At 40.0% G+C, this 12,614-nt stretch overlaps 1 protein-coding gene across 2 annotated transcripts in view; it reads left to right on the forward strand.

The window, feature by feature from the left end:
* The first annotated feature begins 11,072 nt into the window (after positions 1 to 11,072).
* The window catches only part of LOC110532018 (fibrillin-2-like), a 116,104-nt gene continuing 114,562 nt past the window's right edge, over positions 11,073 to 12,614 (forward strand). For both annotated transcript variants that reach the window (XM_036965331.1, XM_036965390.1), the window contains exon 1: positions 11,073 to 11,227. The gene's annotated coding sequence lies outside the window, so the exon portion shown is untranslated. The remainder of the gene's footprint in view (positions 11,228 to 12,614) is intronic.

Consider the following 12,614-nt stretch of genomic DNA (forward strand, 5'->3'; position numbering starts at 1 on the left):
GAGACAATAAAGCATGGCTAAGGTGCTATGTTCACTGCGTCCTATCAGTGAGGGAGCCTCACTCACATGTACGCTTTCTCTGGTTCTCACAGACCTCACTGAAGACATGTGAGGTCAGTCCGCCCCAGCATAAGTGGATCAGTGTGTTTGTATGCTTTTTATGAGATGACACAGTCTCATCCCTAAACACTGTTCCCCTTTGTCTCTAGTCATCTTCTTTGAAGTGCTGCATTCTTCAGACACTGCATCACTGGGGCTGTGCAGCTGGCTGCTGGGGGCAGAGGAAAGGAGATCTCGAGGTGAGGTGAGCCTAGCTAGGTTAGTCTCTTTCTGAACGAGGATGGGTGGAGAAGTGGGGAGTTGGAGCAGCATCACACATGAAGAGCCGGTGAAGACTTTTAATTTGCTCAAAGCTCAAAGAACTTCGAAACAGACAGAGCTAGGTAAAGGCTGTAGTTAGGATTATGTAAAGTGGCGGGGGTACCAAATATAGCCCCAGCCCAAAGCTCACTCACTCATATGGCCGTCACTCAGATGTTTTAAAGAACACGCTGAAACAAATCACAATAAAAAGACGGAGTGTTGTTGGTCAAAGGGATTTATGGGAAAGTTTGGTGTAGCCAACTTCCGCCTCTCGCCACAAAATGGCCCCCTTTTCCTCACCACATGGTACCCAGCAACCCTCTTTAATGATCTCCGTGAATCTCCTGTGCTGACCCCAATGGCGACTACCCTCCTTCTCTCCGACCACAGTCTCACTGACGGCCTCAGAGGGCCTCAATTAAAGATGGCCGCTGTTTTTCCAGGGTGGTTTTCCTTCCATTTTTTTCCTGTGAGGAGGGAAGACCTTATTTTAATCCTCCCGGGCCCTTAACCACCAGACCACAGGATTCCTAGCTGGGAGCATCTCCACGCTCAGCCACGCTCCACCCAGACCCCTCGGGCTTGACCACAAACCCCAGGATGATGACATTTCCAAACCTCCGTTCAGCCCCACCTCACCACCTCCCTGACCTTAACACCACCCCTTAATATGAGTGTTATATTATAAACGGGGTGTAATGATTGAGTGCAAAGTGGAAACTTGAATTTGTGTCATTCAATGGAGGATGGAGAAATTGTGCTCTTTAGTTTAGTTTTTGAAGCTTTTGGGGTCATCAATGAAGCATATCTTGACTTATTTGTCCAGTTAGGGAGAAAATAATTAATTGTCCTCAAAGACTTCCATATGTCGTTCTCTCTCACACACAGGCGCAAACACACAGAAGGGGAGAAACATCCAGAGCTTTGCATGTGTCTGCCATCTACAGACTGGAGGATAATACATGACAGAGTAGTAACCTTAAAGTCTGCTATACTCCACCATGACCTATTTATTGCCTTAACTCCCTTATCTGCCTTAACTCCCTTATCTGCCTTAACTCCCTTATCTGCCTTAACTCCCTTATCTGCCTTAACTCCCTTATCTGCCTTAACTCCCTTATCTTACCTCATTTGGACTCACTGTATATAGACTTTTTGTTTTCTTTTGTTCTACTGTATTATTGACTATGTTTTGTTTATTCAATGTGTAACTCTGTGTTGTTGTAAGTGTCGAATTGCTACGCTTTATCTTGGCCAGGTCGCAGTTGCAAATGAGAACCTGTTCTCAACTTGCCTACCTGGTTAAATAAAGGTTAAATAAATCAAATAAAATACTGAAAGACCCACTCCCAGAAAGATTTTATCCAACATACATCCAACACTTGCTCTGCTGAAACATCAGAGCATACACAGCTATCACATGTCAAAGGAAATCTTCACCAATCCTTTCTGACATTTATGCAGTGCCTATCAGAACTTTGATAGCCTTTGATAGTGTTGAAAAGTTGTTTGCATAGTCAACTTACACACAGTACTGACACACACACAGACACACACATACTCCACCAGACATGCCACCAGGGGTCTTTTCACAGTCCCCAGGTCCAGAACAAACTCAAGGAAACGTACAGTATTACACAGAGCAATGATTGCATGGAACTCCTTCCATCTCATATTGCTCGAATGAACAGAAAACCTGGTTTCAAAAAACAAATAAAGCAACACCTCACGGCACAACACCTCTCCCCCATGTGACCTACTTGTGTGTATGTACTGATATGTATGTGTAACTGATATATGCACGCACACACACACACACACACACCCTCTAACACACACTCTATACACACACCCATCATACGTTATTATTATTTAGTTGAATTGTTCCTTTTGTTAAATGTGTGTAAATGTGTGTGTATTTAGTTGTAGTTTTTTAATGTATGTAAATTGTAAAGCCTTTTTTTCTCAAATTTCTTTTTCATTGTGTTGGACCCCAGTAAGGTTAGCTGTCGCCATTGGCATCGGCTAAAGGGGATCCTAATAAAATCAGAAATCAGGGCTTCAACTGTTCCACTTCCCCCCCCCCCCCCCCCCCCCCCCCGAACCAAACTATAGATTTTTCCAGACATTTCTTTCCAAAGTTGTCTGGCCCATATAGGATGTGGCATTTTGATTCATTACTATGAGCAGGATGAGTAATGTATGCTATTTATCCCTGCTGTGGGCCTGTCAGTGAGCTGGTTTGTCTGAGTGATGTATCTCCTTGTTCCAGGGCCGTCCTCTAAGATCCAGGCCCCTGGTGTTTTCACAAGGTTCAGACAGCACCAGGAAGGAACAACCTGGGCATGGGACCAAGAATCTGTCCACTATATTTATTCCTCCAACCCATCTACCACCGTCCCTCTCCTCTCCGACAAACAAGGACAGACTGGGACCAAAAAGCTGCCTTGGCATTTCTAACACAACGGACCATTTACCTTCCTTGCGGCCCTCACAATGGATCATTTTTTTCCCTTCAGGCCCCAATTATTAGCCAGATAATTATCATTTTGCACAAAAAACCCAAGTTAGACAGGCCCACTGTGATAAAAATGGGCCGGCCCATCTGACATTTGCCCGAAATGCCAGATGGCCAGTCCGCCCCTGCTGACACACAACACAGAAAATGAAAAGTGACATCCCTAGAAGTCTTCTCATGAGGAACTGGATGGGAGTGCCGAAAGGGGACTGGCTGGGCCCATATGGGCACCAAAGGGGTCCTCGTCTGGGTTCTGTAACACATCTGTCATTCCTCATATACAGAGATCTCTGGGAAGGACACTAGCCCCAATGCTCACTGTACTACACCACCGGCTGTATTCCTGCTCATTGCAAGTCTGGAAGATGTTAGACAAATAGATTATTCTTTTTTTATGGGGCATGGCATCTCACAAGAGTCCTTTTAAAACTGACGTGCAGGGCTTCTAATACCATACTTAAACATGCAATAACAATATTTAATGCTGACCATGCACAATCTATAAAAATGTGCCCTGTGGCAAGATAATAATGCATCTATCACACCTCAGTCCAGATGACCATACTGTATCTAAAGCACTATTATGTATGTAGAAAACAAGATGACCATACTGTATCTAAAGCACTACTATGTATGTAAAACACACCAGATGACCATACTGTATCTAAAGCACTACTATGTATGTAGAACAGATGAAGATGAAGATATTGTATCTAAAGCATAAAGCACTACTGTGTAAAGAGAACACCAGATGACCATACTGTATCTAAAGCACTACTGTGTAAAGAGAACACCAGATGACCATACTGTATCTAAAGCACTACTGTGTAAAGAGAACACCAGATGAACATACTGTATCTAAAGCACTACTGTGTAAAGAGAACACCAGATGAACATACTGTATCTAAAGCACTACTGTGTAAAGAGAACACCAGATGAACATACTGTATCTAAAGCATAAAGCACTACTGTGTAAAGAGAACACCAGATGAACATACTGTATCTAAAGCACTACTGTGTAAAGAGAACACCAGATGGACATACTGTATCTAAAGCACTACTGTGTAAAGAGAACACCAGATGACCATACTGTATCTAAAGCATAAAGCACTACTGTGTAAAGAGAACACCAGATGACCATACTGTATCTAAAGCACTACTGTGTAAAGTGAACACCAGATGAACATACTGTATCTAAAGCACTACTGTGTAAAGTGAACACCAGATGAACATACTGTATCTAAAGCACTACTGTGTAAAGAGAACACCAGATGACCATACTGTATCTAAAGCATAAAGCACTACTGTGTAAAGAGAACACCAGCTGACCATACTGTATCTAAAGCACTACTGTGTAAAGTGAACACCAGATGAACATACTGTATCTAAAGCATAAAGCACTACTGTGTAAAGAGAACACCAGATGACCATACTGTATCTAAAGCATAAAGCACTACTGTGTAAAGAGAACACCAGATGAACATACTGCATCTAAAGCATAAAGCACTACTGTATAAAGAGAACACCAGATGACCATACTGTATCTAAAGCATAAAGCACTACTGTGTAAAGAGAACACCAGATGAACATACTGTATCTAAAGCATAAAGCACTACTGTGTAAAGAGAACACCAGATGACCATACTGTATCTAAAGCACTACTATGTATGTAGAACAGATGAAGATGAAGATATTGTATCTAAAGCATAAAGCACTACTGTGTAAAGAGAACACCAGATGACCATACTGTATCTAAAGCACTACTGTGTAAAGAGAACACCAGATGAACATACTGCATCTAAAGCATAAAGCACTACTGTGTAAAGAGAATACCAGATGAACATACTGTATCTAAAGCATAAAGCACTACTGTGTAAAGAGAACACCAGATGACCATACTGTATCTAAAGCACTACTGTGTAAAGAGAACACCAGATGACCATACTGTATCTAAAGCACTACTGTGTAAAGAGAACACCAGATGACCATACTGTATCTAAAGCATAAAGCACTACTGTGTAAAGAGAACACCAGATTAACATACTGTATCTAAAGCATAAAGCACTACTGTGTAAAGAGAACACCAGATGAACATACTGTATCTAAAGCATAAAGCACTACTGTGTAAAGAGAACACCAGATGACCATACTGTATCTAAAGCATAAAGCACTACTGTGTAAAGAGAACACCAGATGAACATACTGTATCTAAAGCACTACTGTGTAAAGAGAACACCAGATGACCATACTGTATCTAAAGCACTACTGTGTAAAGAGAACACCAGATGACCATACTGTATCTAAAGCACTACTGTGTAAAGAGAACACCAGATGACCATACTGTATCTAAAGCACTACTGTGTAAAGAGAACACCAGATGACCATACTGTATCTAAAGCACTACTGTGTAAAGAGAACACCAGATGACCATACTGTATCTAAAGCATAAAGCACTACTGTGTAAAGAGAACACCAGATGACCATACTGTATCTAAAGCACTACTGTGTAAAGAGAACACCAGATGACCATACTGTATCTAAAACACTACTGTGTAAAGAGAACACCAGATGAACATACTGTATCTAAAGCATAAAGCACTACTGTGTAAAGAGAACACCAGATGACCATACTGTATCTAAAGCATAAAGCACTACTGTGTAAAGAGAACACCAGATGACCATACTGTATCTAAAGCACTACTGTGTAAAGAGAACACCAGATGAACATACTGTATCTAAAGCACTACTGTGTAAAGAGAACACCAGATGACCATACTGTATCTAAAGCATAAAGCACTACTGTGTAAAGAGAACACCAGATGAACATACTGTATCTAAAGCATAAAGCACTACTGTGTAAAGAGAACACCAGATGACCATACTGTATCTAAAGCATAAAGCACTACTGTGTAAAGAGAACACCAGATGAACATACTGTATCTAAAGCATAAAGCACTACTGTGTAAAGAGAACACCAGATGAACATACTGTATCTAAAGCACTACTGTGTAAAGAGAACACCAGATGAACATACTGTATCTAAAGCCTAAAGCACTACTGTGTAAAGAGAACACCAGATGAACATACTGTATTTAAAGCACTACTGTGTAAAGAGAACACCAGATGACCATACTGTATCTAAAGCATAAAGCACTACTGTGTAAAGAGAACACCAGATGACCATACTGTATCTAAAGCACTACTGTGTAAAGAGAACACCAGATGAACATACTGTATCTAAAGCACTACTGTGTAAAGAGAACACCAGATGACCATACTGTATCTAAAGCATAAAGCACTACTGTGTAAAGAGAACACCAGATGAACATACTGTATCTAAAGCATAAAGCACTACTGTGTAAAGAGAACACCAGATGACCATACTGTATCTAAAGCATAAAGCACTACTGTGTAAAGAGAACACCAGATGAACATACTGTATCTAAAGCATAAAGCACTACTGTGTAAAGAGAACACCAGATGAACATACTGTATCTAAAGCACTACTGTGTAAAGAGAACACCAGATGAACATACTGTATCTAAAGCCTAAAGCACTACTGTGTAAAGAGAACACCAGATGAACATACTGTATCTAAAGCACTACTGTGTAAAGAGAACACCAGATGACCATACTGTATCTAAAGCATAAAGCACTACTGTGTAAAGAGAACACCAGATGACCATACTGTATCTAAAGCACTACTGTGTAAAGAGAACACCAGATGACCATACTGTATCTAAAGCACTACTGTGTAAAGAGAACACCAGATGAACATACTGTATCTAAAGCATAAAGCACTACTGTGTAAAGAGAACACCAGATGACCATACTGTATCTAAAGCATAAAGCACTACTGCGTAAAGAGAACACCAGATGAACATACTGTATCTAAAGCATAAAGCACTACTGTGTAAAGAGAACACCAGATGACCATACTGTATCTAAAGCACTACTGTGTAAAGAGAACACCAGATGACCATACTGTATCTAAAGCATAAAGCACTACTGTGTAAAGAGAACACCAGATGACCATACTGTATCTAAAGCTTAAAGCACTACTGTGTAAAGAGAACACCAGATGACCATACTGTATCTAAAGCATAAAGCACTACTGTGTAAAGAGAACACCAGATGACCATACTGTATCTAAAACACTACTGTGTAAAGAGAACACCAGATGACCATACTGTATCTAAAGCACTACTGTGTAAAGAGAACACCAGATGACCATACTGTATCTAAAGCATAAAGCACAACTGTGTAAAGAGAACACCAGATGACCATACTGTATCTAAAGCACTACTGTGTAAAGAGAACACCAGATGACCATACTGTATCTAAAGCACTACTGTGTAAAGAGAACACCAGATGACCATACTGTATCTAAAGCACTACTGTGTAAAGAGAACACCAGATGACCATACTGTATCTAAAGCACAACTGTGTAAAGAGAACACCAGATGACCATACTGTATCTAAAGCATAAAGCACAACTGTGTAAAGAGAACACCAGATGACCATACTGTATCTAAAGCATAAAGCACTACTGTGTAAAGAGAACACCAGATGAACATACTGTATCTAAAGCATAAAGCACAACTGTGTAAAGAGAACACCAGATGAACATACTGTATCTAAAGCACTTCTGTGTAAAGAGAACACCAGATGAACATACTGTATCTAAAGCCTAAAGCACTACTGTGTAAAGAGAACACCAGATGAACATACTGTATCTAAAGCACTACTGTGTAAAGAGAACACCAGATGACCATACTGTATCTAAAGCATAAAGCACTACTGTGTAAAGAGAACACCAGATGACCATACTGTATCTAAAGCACTACTGTGTAAAGAGAACACCAGATGACCATACTGTATCTAAAGCACTACTGTGTAAAGAGAACACCAGATGAACATACTGTATCTAAAGCATAAAGCACTACTGTGTAAAGAGAACACCAGATGACCATACTGTATCTAAAGCATAAAGCACTACTGCGTAAAGAGAACACCAGATGAACATACTGTATCTAAAGCATAAAGCACTACTGTGTAAAGAGAACACCAGATGACCATACTGTATCTAAAGCACTACTGTGTAAAGAGAACACCAGATGAACATACTGTATCTAAAGCATAAAGCACTACTGTGTAAAGAGAACACCAGATGACCATACTGTATCTAAAGCATAAAGCACTACTGTGTAAAGAGAACACCAGATGACCATACTGTATCTAAAGCATAAAGCACTACTGTGTAAAGAGAACACCAGATGACCATACTGTATCTAAAGCATAAAGCACTACTGTGTAAAGAGAACACCAGATGACCATACTGTATCTAAAGCACTACTGTGTAAAGAGAACACCAGATGAACATACTGTATCTAAAGCACTACTGTGTAAAGAGAACACCAGATGACCATACTGTATCTAAAGCATAAAGCACTACTGTGTAAAGAGAACACCAGATGACCATACTGTATCTAAAACACTACTGTGTAAAGAGAACACCAGATGACCATACTGTATCTAAAGCACTACTGTGTAAAGAGAACACCAGATGACCATACTGTATCTAAAGCATAAAGCACAACTGTGTAAAGAGAACACCAGATGACCATACTGTATCTAAAGCACTACTGTGTAAAGAGAACACCAGATGACCATACTGTATCTAAAGCACTACTGTGTAAAGAGAACACCAGATGACCATACTGTATCTAAAGCACTACTGTGTAAAGAGAACACCAGATGACCATACTGTATCTAAAGCACTACTGTGTAAAGAGAACACCAGATGACCATACTGTATCTAAAGCATAAAGCACTACTGTGTAAAGAGAACACCAGATGACCATACTGTATCTAAAGCACTACTGTGTAAAGAGAACACCAGATGACCATACTGTATCTAAAGCACTACTGTGTATAGAGAACACCAGATGAACATACTGTATCTAAAGCATAAAGCACAACTGTGTAAAGGGAACACCAGATGACCATACTGTATCCAAAGCACTACTGTGTAAAGAGAACACCAGATGACCATACTGTATCTAAAGCATAAAGCACAACTGTGTAAAGAGAACACCAGATGACCAAAACATCCACTGTTCCACTAGTTTAATAACCTGGTCTATCTGGATCATAGCAGTGATGTCATCACCATACTGTACCTGGGTGGTTTTGGTGCAGGCCGGTAGCGTGTTCTGTGAGCGTTCTATATTCTCCATATGTAGACATACACCCAGCAATGAGTGTGTTGAGAGTAGTGAACGAAGGGGAGAAAGAGAAAGAGGTAGGGGGGCTAGTTAATGTATTTCCCTGGGTTCCTGCTGTACAATCCATACAGACAGTGTTGCTTTCACTCGGCCCCAGAATACATGGGGACATGTGGTTCTGTTTAGCGGATTGGGGGGGTACCTTTATAGAAAAAACACATGATTTCACTTTTCATGTGAAGTTTCACGTATTTTGAACATTTCACGTGATCACATGTGGTTTCATGTTATCACATGTTGCTTTAGATGTTGTTACATGTTATCACATTAACTTTACATAAGATCACATGTGATCATGTGAAATTCATGTGGTTTTTCCATAAGGGTGGAGAAGGCTGGAAGACAGTCATTGGGGGTGTTCAGTCTTTCTTCCCATCACACACTGTGTTAGATAGCCACTCAAAGACCCAAGAGGACTCCAAACTAAGCACATCACAAATCCTCCCAGTCATTCAAATGCTGCATGTTCAAGGCTAAGCCTGTTCGGCTGTGTTATTCCATGTGAGAATGGAGTGCCATGATAATTGGCTTAAACATGCAGATGTGTGTGTGTGTCAGAGTTTGTGCATCTGCGAAAGTGTGTGTGTGTTCACGTGCGTGTGTCTGCGAAAGTGTGTGAGTGTGAGAGAGTGCTAAAACATGATTTCATACAAATGTTCCTAATTAGTTTTATTACCTTTAGAGCGTGGCCATGCCAGCTGGCCTGAACACTGATTTCTCTATGAAGGCTTGGGAGTGTTCATTCATTTAGTTTGTAGGGAAACACCCACAATCTAAATGTCAACGATCCCAACAGAACAAAAGGAAATGTAAATGATTTGTATATCAGGAGTACTGACATTTGACCTTTTCACTCATTATATCACTGTCTTTTGTTCTCAAAACTCATAACTCCATTGACGTGTTACTCCCTAATTACAGTATTATGTAAGTTTTCAGCATTTTTGTGCATTGTTGTAAAAAGACCAGTATTTACAACTTCCTTACAGAATTGTGAGTGGCGAGGAGACTATTTTAGGGCAGTCCTGACAAACACTGCTTGCTGTGTTTTCCAAACTTGTTTCTTTAGACAAATGGGGTATCCCAACACTTGGGATGTGCTCAGCTGCTCAATAGGCCACCAGTTCATTTGATCTATTTTCTATCAACATTAACAACATTGCATAAAGATTTGTCAATCAATGCGATGTGCCAGGGGCCAACTTTGATTGTAGAGGTGGGGGGGACATAATGCCTACCCGACCGCTCTGAGGCGTCCGCATGGTCCTAAAGCACATCGTTGCCTCGTTTTGTATCACATTCCAATGATACAACTGGAGGAGGGGGACAAAAATGCAATTTCAGAATGTCCCCAGTGAAAGTTGCACCCCTGCCCTGTGGGCTACTGCAATAAATACAAGAGCTATCTAAATAGCATGCGCAAAACTTTCATAAAATATACAGACAATATAGCAATAACGTGTCCTTTAAGTTTGGTTTTAACGTAAACATACTAAATTGCCTGTGATAAATGACAGGGTGTGTCCACTGACCAAAATTTAAAGACAAAAGATCTTATTCAATATGATTGCAAAGGTCCACAGATCACTTCCATGTGATAATTCGTCAAAAACCATAGAACTATAACAACCTTTTGTGGGGGTAATGATGGAATTCTATCCTATTGGCAAGGTTAGTTTGTGTTACACATTTCCATCGATTGAGGATTATTAGTTGACTAATTGCTTTAGTCTAACTGATCATTTGCTTAATTAGACTCGTCTTCATTACACAGCTATAAAGGAAAGTAGCTGGAAAATAGGTCATGTTAGAAGTCTGTCTAAATACTTGCCCACTTTATAACAGAGTCTTATGGAATGTGGGTTTGTCCTGTGGTCCGTTAGTAACCCCCCTCTCTGTGTGTCTTAAAAAAGCACCTCCCCTCTTCCAATCAGTGCAATTCCCTAACTTTTCTCTTTTTCTCAAAGGCTATAGTTCAATATCCCATTCCGAGGCACATATCGCATTTCAAATTCGGACTCGCGGCTCCTCGACTTCAAGGCACTGCAACAATTATAAGGTATTGTGCTATTATTGATTTATGACACTGGTTATCAATTATTCACTATTGTCATAGGACTTTTTTTTTACCCGAGTTGAGAATGTTATGCTTGTGTTATATAAGAAAAGTAATGCGCATTGACCTGCCTTTTCAGTTGTGAATGGTAGAAAGAAATTGTCAAAACTGTTTCGGTGAGGATTATTTTAGGAAAAGCTGCAACATCTGTTTTGCCGGCATTTTTCCCGTGGCGGATAAGTATTCAGTAGCCTGCCTACGAGCCGAGGTTCCATGTATGCTTTGGGAATATAATTGGTATGCTGTGTGGTTGGTTATATTACCAAGGTGGTTAGTTTGTTACTTTGCAACTTTGCTTCAAGAGACGATACCTTTGTGGTCCACTTCGATATCATGTTTTAATTTTTGTCCCATAAAAAAAGTTGCTGACAAAATGTCTGCATGATAGTGCCCAAATGTTTTGCCCCTCAGATATTTAGAAGTTGATTCATTTCACTGTTCAATGTAGTTTTATCTTGTCCTTTAATTAAACGTTTTTCAGAGGTAAGACAAAGGCAAGAACAGTTGATTAGCTGATTTAAGTTTTGAATCTGTCTTTTTTGCAGTGTAAATAACTTACTGGTCATTTGACATTTGAGTCAACAAAAAGGCTATATATACTGCAGTATGTACTGTAATTGATCAGGCATTTCTTTGTTCGGTCTCGCGGATTGATCCGGTGAACATGAACTCCCCCGCGTTGCCTACTGTAAATGAAGCCACCAAACGTTTTACCACTGAGGGTGTCGTAACCTATCAAATTTGTGAAAGAGAGGAGAAAACGTTATATGTATGATTTCAAATATTAGAACTAATTATGAATAATATTGCATATTCACATGGCTACGGTCATTTTTGTAATGACTTCCTGCTTTGACATTTCAACATATTATATGTAAAGCAATTTAAAGTGTTTGTGTCGAGAGAGCGAAAGACAGATCGAAAGAAAGAGAGCGGGGGTGGAGTGAGGGAATGCGGAGGAGTATCGTTACCGGTCATTTATCACTCATCTTTCATTACATTTTATTGAAGTCAGTGATGGAGGCTATTTTTCTTCCCCATGTTTTGCATAATAACCAACTATTGAGGAGAAAATGGCCAATATTTCCTTCCTTCTCTGTAACCCCCTGATGTGGGTTAAACGGATGGTGATATATCACTGGGGGCCAATCATTTAGTCTTAAAGCTGACTTTTAATGAGAAATAATAAAAACCAATGGCTGTCCAATTAGACGTAATATGCTTTAATGCAGCCAGGACCAACCTGTAAAAGTGGACTTGCAGGTAAGTAATTAGAAATTAATTAGATTTTGAAATCCAGATACCGGTGAAAGTATATGTTAAACACTGA

Source organism: Oncorhynchus mykiss, chromosome 1 (assembly GCF_013265735.2).
Source record: "Oncorhynchus mykiss isolate Arlee chromosome 1, USDA_OmykA_1.1, whole genome shotgun sequence".
Taxonomy (NCBI): Eukaryota; Metazoa; Chordata; class Actinopteri; order Salmoniformes; family Salmonidae; genus Oncorhynchus; species Oncorhynchus mykiss.